At 44.7% G+C, this 9,692-nt stretch overlaps 1 non-coding gene across 1 annotated transcript; it reads right to left on the bottom strand.

Annotated features, from left to right (window-relative positions):
* Positions 1–9,207: 9,207 nt before the first annotated feature.
* On the bottom strand, positions 9,208–9,282 carry Trnas-cga (transfer RNA serine (anticodon CGA)). Its single transcript has one exon. It is a non-coding gene; the product is annotated as a tRNA-Ser (tRNA).
* Between the last annotated feature and the right edge of the window lie 410 nt (positions 9,283–9,692).

Genomic DNA, 9,692 nt, shown 5'->3' with positions numbered 1-9,692 from the left:
TAAATGTGTGGTTTTCTTTTCTTTTATATAAATATGTGTCTATGTGTGGGTTTGTGTGTGTGTGTTTTGGCGGGGGGGGGGGGGGGGGAGAGGGAATGGAGAAGATGATTCATTAATTATTTGTCCTGGTTATATTTCGGTTTGTTATTGTTTTGGTGGCTAGCATGATCAGGGAGCTATTGCTTATATGGATTTGGACGTTAAGTAGCTTCTTTTCCATTGCAATGGCTCTTTGTACGTTGAAGTTTTCTTGCGATGTCAGGAGCTTTTTGTTGTGAGCATTCATTCTGATAACTAGCCAGCTGGAGTATCGAAACTAACGATTACATCTCCAGGACCAACACATGAGTTAACAGCGCTGGAAATCGTTAAGTTAAACCGAATGATAAGTTCACATTACGAGATTTGTGCTACAAAATTTGATTCTAACCTAAAAACCAAAAGAAGAGCACGACAAAATGTAATATAGCAACATATTATATTTACCACAATAAACAAATTGCCTTCAGTTAGTTGCATAGACGGTATATACCTCCACGAATATATCTGTTGTGTTTATTAAACTTATTGAGAAACGCTAAGAACTTCCGCACCAACCCAATTTTTACTGTCAGATGTATCAGAACGATTTTCGCTTATAGCTTTCGACTCAGGTCCCTTACCTGAAGCTGATACATTTGCCACTCTTCATCATGCCTGAAACTTGGTAACCTCATAGTGGAATAACGTTGTACGAGGGTCACTCCAAAACAAATGCACACTATTTTCCTAAAAATACAGTTTTCACTCTGCATGTGTAGATACATCCTTCCCACTTAGTTCAACCTGTTCCCGTGAGTGGCGCCGTGACAGCATGTCTTCCAGATGGTTGGTACACTTGGCGTTCGTCAGAAGCAACGTGCTGTCATAGAATTACAGTGCTGTGAAAACGAGACAGTGGGAAACATCCAAAAGAGATTCTGCTGTCGATCGGAGTACAGTTAGTCGGTGGGCAAGCAGGTTACGTGATGAAAGCGGGCACGGCAATATTTAGGATTGTCCTCCCAACGGCAGGCCTCGTACTGCACACACTCCAGACAATGTGCAGAGAGTTGTGACTGCTGACAGAAGCATCACAGTGAACGAATTGTCACGCTACGTTGGGATAGGGGAAGGATGTGTTTGCAGAATACTGAAAGTGTTGGCGTTAAAAAAGGTTTGTACCAGGTGGGTTCCCAGAATATTGACAATGGCTCACAAAGAAACAAGAAAAACGGTATGCAGCTAACTTTTGGAACAGTGCGAGAATGGTGGAGATGAATTTCTTGGAAGAATTGTGACAGGTGATGAAACATGGGTCCATCATTTTTCACCAGAGACGAAGAGGCACTCAGTGGATTGGCATCATGTAAATTCGCCCAAGGAAAAGAAATTCAGAACCGCACCTTCTGCTGGTTGGTTGGTTGGGGAAGGAGACCAGACAGCGAGGTCATCGGTCTCATCGGATTAAGGAAGGACGGAGAAGGAAGTCGGCCGTGCCCTTTCAAAGGAACCATCCCGGCATTTACCTGGAGACATTTAGGAAAGTCACGGAAAACCTAAATCAGGATGGCCGGACGCGGGATTGAACCGTCGTCTTCCTTCTGCTGGAAATATTATGGCTACGGTGTTTTTCGATTCCGAAGGATTCTTGCTTGTGGACATCGTGCCAAGGGGAACGACCATAAATTCTGATGCATATGTGACGACACCGAAGAAACTTCACGCTCGACTGAGTCGTGTTCGACCACATCGGCAAAAGCAGGATATTTTACTGTTGCAAGACAATGCACGGCCACATGTCAGTCAAAAAAACCACGGAAGCGATCACAAAACTCGGATGAACAACAATGAAACACTCGCCTTACAGTCCTGACCTGGCTCCATGTGACTGTCATCTCTTTGGGAAACTGAAAGACTCTCTTTGTGGAACAAGGTTTGAAGATGATGAATCCCTTGTGCACGATGCCAAACAGTGGCTCCAACAGTTTGGTCCAGAATTTTACCGTGCGGGTATACAGGCGCTGATTCCAAGATGGCGTAAGGCAGTTGAGAGGGATGGAAATTATGTGGAGAAATGAAAATATTGTCCCTATAGTCTGTCTGTAAACTCAAGAGCGAGCAGCGCTTTTGGTGGGGGAAGTGACCTTTGAGGGAAGAACGCTGCCACCATCCTACTGGGGCACCCAAAATCTGTTGCCTGTTACCTGTCTAGCGGTGTAGATCGGCGTGCACTGATATACGTCGTTTCTGTTCGTGGGATATTAGTTGTCAGTGTCAGTCAGTTAACTTTGTGTACTTACTGATATACTTCGATATCCGAAAGTGATGGATAATAGTCTATAATTGCAAGAAAATGTGCAGAATACTAAGAAGAGGAGGTATTTGGGAAGTAACGAGCGTTCGATCGTCTCTAATGTTATTACAGCGTGTATTAAAGAGGCGAGCCAAAAAGAACTGTTAGCTAATATTGCCAGTCCCAGTCAAAGGGCTGCAATTTATGCAAACGTCAGCCTCTCCCATAAGGACGCATAAGGGAGGAACGCAAAAATAAGCCGCATGGTTTCCTGGAATCGCCATGAAGTAAAGCTAATAAGTTTGGGAGGAAACCCATCATTATAGACAGTTTCAAAATCACGTAAAACCTTCGATGCTTAGGGGACACTAAATCTCTATCTCGGTCACTATTCATGTGATTCTAAGACATAGTGCTTAAAACATATGCGCAACAGCTATTCTTAGACACTGGTGAAATTTCCTTCGAAACATGTACACTGATTCTGGACTTCTAAGAAAAAAGCTTGACATACGAGTTACGTTCGCATATTAATTTTTATTTTTCGGTAAGAACTTTATTTGTTAGTCTACAGCAATGTTATCTTCAAAATATTCCTCATTACATACTATACACTTATGCCATTGCTTTTTCCAATTCCCGAAACACTATTAGGAACTGTTTCTTCAGGATAGTTTATAGCATTATAACTGTGCATTTTTAATCTCATCCATGCTTGTACAAAGGATGTATCTACTCACTGTAAATGGAGAAGAAATAAAAAGTTTGAGGTTCGCCGATGACATTGTAATTCTGTCAGAGACAGCAAAGGATTTGGAAGAGCTGTTGAACGGAATGGATAGTGTCTTGAAGGGAGGATATAAGATGAACATCAACAAAAGCAAAACGAGGATAATAGAATGTAGTCGGATTAAGTCGGGTGATGTTGAGGGAATTAGATTAGGAAATGAGACACTTAAAGTAGTAAAGGAGCTTTGCTATTTGGGGAGCAAAATAACTCATGATAGTCGAAGTAGAGAGGATATAAAATGTAGACTGGCAATGGCAAGGAAAGCGTTTCTGAAGAAGAGAAACTTGATAGAATCATTCATAGATTTAAGTGTCAGGAAGTCGTTTCTGAAATTGTATGGAGTGTAGCCATGTATGGAAGTGAAACGTGGACAATAAATAGTTTGGAAAGAAGAGAATAGAAGCTTTCGAAATGTCGTGCTAAAGAAGAATGCTGAAGATTAGGTGGGTAGATCATATAACTAATGAATAGAATTGGGGAGAAGAGAAGTTTGTGGCACAACTTGACTAGAAGAAGGGATCGGTTGGTAGGACATTTTCTGAGACATCGAGGGATCACCAATTTAGTATTGGAGGGCAGCGTGGAGAGTAAAAATCGTAGAGGGAGACCAAGAGATGGATACACTAAGCATATTCAGAAGTATGTACGTTGCAGTAGGTACTGGGAGATGAAGGAGCTTGCACAGGATAGATTAGCACGGACAGCTTCATCAAACCAGTCTCAGGACTGAAGAACACAACAACAACAACTCACTGTAAAACTTTGAAACATTTAGAATAAAAGATGGACTTAAAAAAAAATAGAGTGCATTTCTTTTGGAGGACCCCCGTGTAAGTGACTGCTGAGCGTGAGCAGATTCCAACCCTCGCGTTACAAGTGGCGCCCTGCTAGAACGAGCGCTCCGATCGTCGCCGTGCTGCGCGGCCAGCCGGCGGCAGCCACCACTCCACCCCCGCCGCCACCCCTTCCGCCCTGCCACGTGCAGGCGGGGTGTCAGCCGGCCACCGCGGCCAATTAACGCCCCGTCCGCCGCAGCGGCGCCTCCTAGCCCCTAACGCAGCCCAAACCCTCCCCTGCCGCAGCTGTTGTCACAGGGCGTCAGCCGACGCGCTCAGCCGGGGCCTCCCTCATCAGCGCGACGAGCCGGTTATTGGCGGACGCTGTTCAAAGTGCCGGCCACTACGGCCCGGTTTCATCCTGCTCTCTGTGCTCGTTACCGCGCTGTAACCGGAGTGTTTTGGCAAACGCATCAGTCACACGTCGGCAGCGCAGCACTATACTTCCGAATCGTGGACTGTGTGATGACAGGAAAAGAAGAGAATCGAAGTCTTTCGGAGGTGTGTTACAGATGGATGACGAAACTTAAGTGCACTGCCGAGAAATGAGGAGGTTCTCCGCAGAATCGGCGAGGAAAGGAATGTTTGGAAAACATAAGTACAATAAGAAGAAATAAAAAGTTTGAGGTTCGCCGATGACATTGTAATTCCGTCAGAGACAGCGAAGGACTTCAAAGAGCAGTTGAACGGAATGGACAGTATCTTGAAAAGAAGATATAAGATGAACATCAACTAAAGCAAAACGAGGATAATGGAATGTATTCGAATTAATTCGGGTCGTGCTGAGGGAATTAGATTAGGAAATGAGAGACTTAAAGTAGTAAAGGAGTTTTGCTATTTGGGGAGCAAAATAACTGATGATGGTCGAAGTAGAGAGGATATAAAATGTAGACTGGCAATGGCAAGGAAAGCGCTTCTGAAGAAGAGAAATTTGTTAATATCGAGTATAGACGTAAGTGTCAGGAAGTCGTTTCTGAAAGTATTTGTATGGAGCGTGGCCATGTACGGAAGTGAAACATGGACGATAACTAGTTTGGACAAGAAGAGAATAGAAGCTTTCGAAATGTGGTGCTACAGAAGAATGCTGAAGATTAGGTGGGTAGATCATATAACTAATGAATAGGATTGGGGAGAAGAGAAGTTTGTGGCACAACTTGACAAGAAGAAGGGACCGGTTGGTAGGACATGTTCTGTGGCATCAAGGGATCACCAATTTAGTATTAAAGGGAAGCGTAGAGCGTGGAGGGTAAAAATCGTAGAGAGAGACCAAGAGATGAATACACTAAGCAGATTCAGAAGGATGTAGGTTGCAGTAGGTACTGGGAGATGAAGAAGCTTGCACAGGATAGAGTAGCATGGAGAGCTGCATCAAACCAGTCTCAGGACTGAGTACCACAACAACAACAACAAGCACAATAAGGGACAGAATGACTGGACATGTTCTAAAACGTCAGGGAATAGGCCGGACGTCGAGCGAAAAAATTGTGTGGAAAGATAGTGATTCAATTATGAGGGTAGCGCACTAGGTAATGCACAGAATTTTTTTCTGAGCCGAATGCAAAACGTTACGTATATGCCATTTCAAATCTCCTGAGCGAGCGCGCCAAATTTCCGTCACTAACGACAAATAGCGTAGCTGCAGGAGACTTTGGAAATGGCATCTGTAGGTGATATATCTTGCAAGCAACGTTCCGTCACCGAGTTTCTCACTGCAGAGAACGAAACTTCGGAGTATTCAAAAAGCTTGTGGGAAGTCTATGGAGCATCTGACGTCGACAGAAGTACAGTCGCTGGGCACGGAGAGTGAGGTCATCAGAAGGCGGTTCGCCGGAGCTCAACGATTTCCAGAGGTTGGGGAGACCATTCATGGCTGTCATATCTGATATGTTCCAGCGAGCTTCCCAGCAAGACTCGGCTCCCCTCCCTCGTAACTGGAGAAGGCGAATCATATTCTCGAAAACCCATAATATTCTCCTCCTATATAGATTCTTCCGAATGCCAGCCAACCATATTTTAGTCCTTTGTCGCCCAGCACGCAAAGTTTGCAAAGGAATACCTATACTCTTACAGTGGTACGTTTCTGAGTAAAAATCCTTGGAAATAACCCAGTCGGTATGATTCCCGAGCCGGCCGCTGTGGTAGAGCGGTTCTAGGAACTTCAGTCAGGAACCACGTGGCTGCTACGGTGGCCGGTTCGAATCCTGCCTCAGGCATGGTTATGGGTGATGTCCTTCGTTTAGTTAGGTTTAAGTACACTACTGGCCATTAAAATTGCTACACCAAGAAGAAATGCAGATGATCAACGGGTATTCATTGGACAATTATATTATAGTAGAACTGACATGTGATTACACTTTCACGCAATTTGGGTGCATAGATCCTGAGAAATCAGTACCGAGAACAACCACCTCTGGCCGCAATAACGGCCTTGATACGCCTGGCATTGAGTCAAACAGAGCTTCGATGGCGTCTACAAGTACAGCTGCCCATGCAGTTTCAACATGATACGACAGTTCATCAAGAGTAGTGACTGGCGTATTGTAACGAGCCAGTTGCTCGGCCACCATTGATCAGCGATATCAATTGGTGAGAGATTTGCAGAATGTGCTGGCCAGGGCAGCAGTCGAACATTTTCTGTATCCAGAAAGGCCCGTACAGGACCAGCAACATGCGGTCGTGCATTATCCAACTGAAATGTAGGGTTTCGCAGCGATCGAGTGAAGGGTAGAGCCACGGGTCGTAACACATCTGAAATGTAACGTCCACTCTTCAAAGTGCCGTCAATGCGAACAAGAGGTGACCGAGACGCGTAACCAATGGCACCCCATACCATCACGCCAGGTGATATGCCGGTATGTTGGTGACGAATACATGCTTCCAATGTGCGTTCACCGCGATGTCACCAAACACCGATACGACCATCATGATGCTGTAAACAGAAGGGGGATTCATCAGAAAAAATGAGGTTTTGCCATTCGTACACCCATGCTCGCCGTTGAGTACACCATCGCAGGCGCTCCTCTCTGTGATGCAGCGTCAAGGGTAACCGCAGCCATGGTCTCCGAGCTGATAGTCCATGCTGCTGCAAAAGTCGTCGAACTGTTCGTGCAGATGGTTGCTGTGTTGCAAACGTCCCCATCTGTTGACTCAGGGATCGAGACATGGCTGCACGATCCGTTACAGCCATGCAGATAAGATGCCTGTCATCTCGACTGCTAGTGATACGAGGCCGTTGGGGTCCAGCACGGCGTTCCGTATTACCCTCCTGAGCCCGCTGATTCCATATTCTGCTACGTCATTGGGTCTAGACCAACGCGAGTAGCAATGTTGCGATACGATAAACCGCAATCGCGGTAGGCTACAATCCGACCTTTATCAAAGTCGGAAACGTGATGGTACGCATTTCTCCTCTTTAAACGAGGCATCACAACAATGTTTCACCAGACAACGCCGGTCAACTGCTGTTTGTGTATGAGAAATCGGTTAGAAATTTTCGTCATGTCAGCACGTTGTAGGTGTCGCCACCGGCGCCAACCTTGTGTAAATCCTCTGAAAAGCTGATCATTTGCATATCACAGCATCTTCATCCTGTCGGTTAAATTTCGCGTCTGTAGCACGTCATGTTTGTGGTGTAAGAATTTGAATGGCCAGTAGCGTGTTCTAAGTCTAGACGACTGATGACCTCAGATGTTAAGTCCCATAGTGCTTAGAGCCATTTTTGTGATTTCCGACGTGACCCTTCCTCATTCCTCTCAGCTGTGTCCAAGATTAGCAAAGTTTCCGGTTATCCTTCCGGTCCGGCTACAACAGCAACCGGCCGCGACTCTATTGTCCTCCAGCGCTCAGGTGCCCCAACGTCCATCTTGCTACTTTCTGTCTTTAAGCAGGATCAATACACCTGTGTGGTCCTTCCACCCAGGGCTTGATTTCCGCCTGCCGTTTCGTCTTTGCTAGCGTCCTAACCTCTACTAGTATAGGCAATCATTCATTATGCTATTTTGATAATACAGACACTCAGTCACCTTTCATGCAAAAGCGTTAACTATTATTTGCAAGGCGTACATGACAATGTCAGTCTCTTTAAATATTCATATATACAATGATCAATCTATAAAATGATACCTAATTGTGGTTGTAGGTCACGACAAAGTATGTAGATGAGTGCTTGTAAGGTGCGAAGTTATAGCCACCTTACAATACTAATAACGTGGATATAACAGTTCAGTCCTTCATTGAATTGTGACCATCTCTGGATATATAAATATTAATTACATGTTAATTAGGTTTCCGATTTGAGGATTCAGAGAAACAAATTTACCACTAGTGCGACCTAAACCACTTTCTCTTAGGAAGTGAGTCACTGAGTTTTACTTATACATATCTGTTTTTCCATGTACCCTAACCTACACTGTGCCGAATGTAATGGTGCTATCAATCTCCTGATGATCAACCCCAGTTCTTGTTCTGTCCACTTGCTTCTTTATCAAGAAGAATTCCCCTTCTACCATCTTCCAGACCTTCCGGAACCTTACCTTCCCTTCCGGCCCTACTTGACATCTCGCCGACGTCAACTTCATCTCCGAACTCTGAGTACCAATTTCGTTAAGTGAAAACTATAGTCACCGACAACTCCTAACAGCGAAACAACAGATAAACAACTGCTCAAGCTGAACATCAGTGGGAAAAAAATACATGATTGAGATTTAATATTTTATTTAGCACCTGTAACACCAAAGTTACTCAACTGAGAAACCCATGTAGGTTTATCCGAGATGCAATAGTCTATATAGTTACGTTTTATTTTTCCATAAAATTTAACTAAATTACGACATAGAGAAGTACGAGGTTGGCAGGTCTTTCTCGGGGTTTTCCAAGGTTTTCCATCGAGAATTGCCTGAATAGGGAGACGTGGGAGTATATACGCTGTAGCAAGCAAGTTTTTCGACTGTCAGCTAAACTAGTACAGTTAACTTTGAATAAGTGGTAGCTTGTTATTATATGCTACTTCTGCGAGAATACTTTTTTTCTGCTCTTATGATCTTAAGAATTATAGTAAAGTAATCTGAAAGACGTTTGTCTCTAAATATTCCGGAACGTCAGTGAAATGTGTTTCATTAAAAAAAATATCGTTTCCATAAGGGACAATCTAATAACACATCTGTGTGTTGACAGTGAGAAGTGCAATTGTCATGAAATGACCAGAATGAGATTTTCACTCTGCAGCGGAGTGTGCGCTGATATGAAACTTCCTGGCAGATTAAAACTGTGTGCCCGACCGAGACTCGAACTCGGGACCTTTGCCTTTCGCGGGCAAGTGCTCTACCAACTGAGCTATCGAAGCACGACTCACGCCCGGTACTCACAGCTTTACTTCTGCCAGTATCTCGTCTCCTACCTTCCAAACTTTACAGAAGCTCTCCTGCGAACCTTGCAGAACTAGCACTCCTGAAAGAAAGGATATTGCGGAGACATGGCTTAGCCACAGCATGGGGGATGTTTCCAGAATGAGATTTTCACTCTGCAGCGGAGTGTGCGCTGATATGAAACTTCCTGGCAGATTAAAACTGTGTGCCCGACCGAGACTCGAACTCGGGACCTTTGCCTTTCGCGGGCAAGTGCTCTACCAACTGAGCTACCGAAGCACGACTCACGGCCGGTACTCACAGCTTTACTTCTGCCAGTACCTCGTCTCCTACCTTCCAAACTTTACAGAAGCTCTCCTGCGAACCTTGCAGAACTAGCACTCCTGAAA

Source organism: Schistocerca serialis, chromosome 2, assembly GCF_023864345.2.
Source record: "Schistocerca serialis cubense isolate TAMUIC-IGC-003099 chromosome 2, iqSchSeri2.2, whole genome shotgun sequence".
Taxonomy (NCBI): domain Eukaryota; kingdom Metazoa; phylum Arthropoda; class Insecta; order Orthoptera; family Acrididae; genus Schistocerca; species Schistocerca serialis.
The sequence above is the reverse complement of the archived record's forward strand: the minus strand, read 5'-3'. Positions and strand labels throughout refer to the sequence as shown.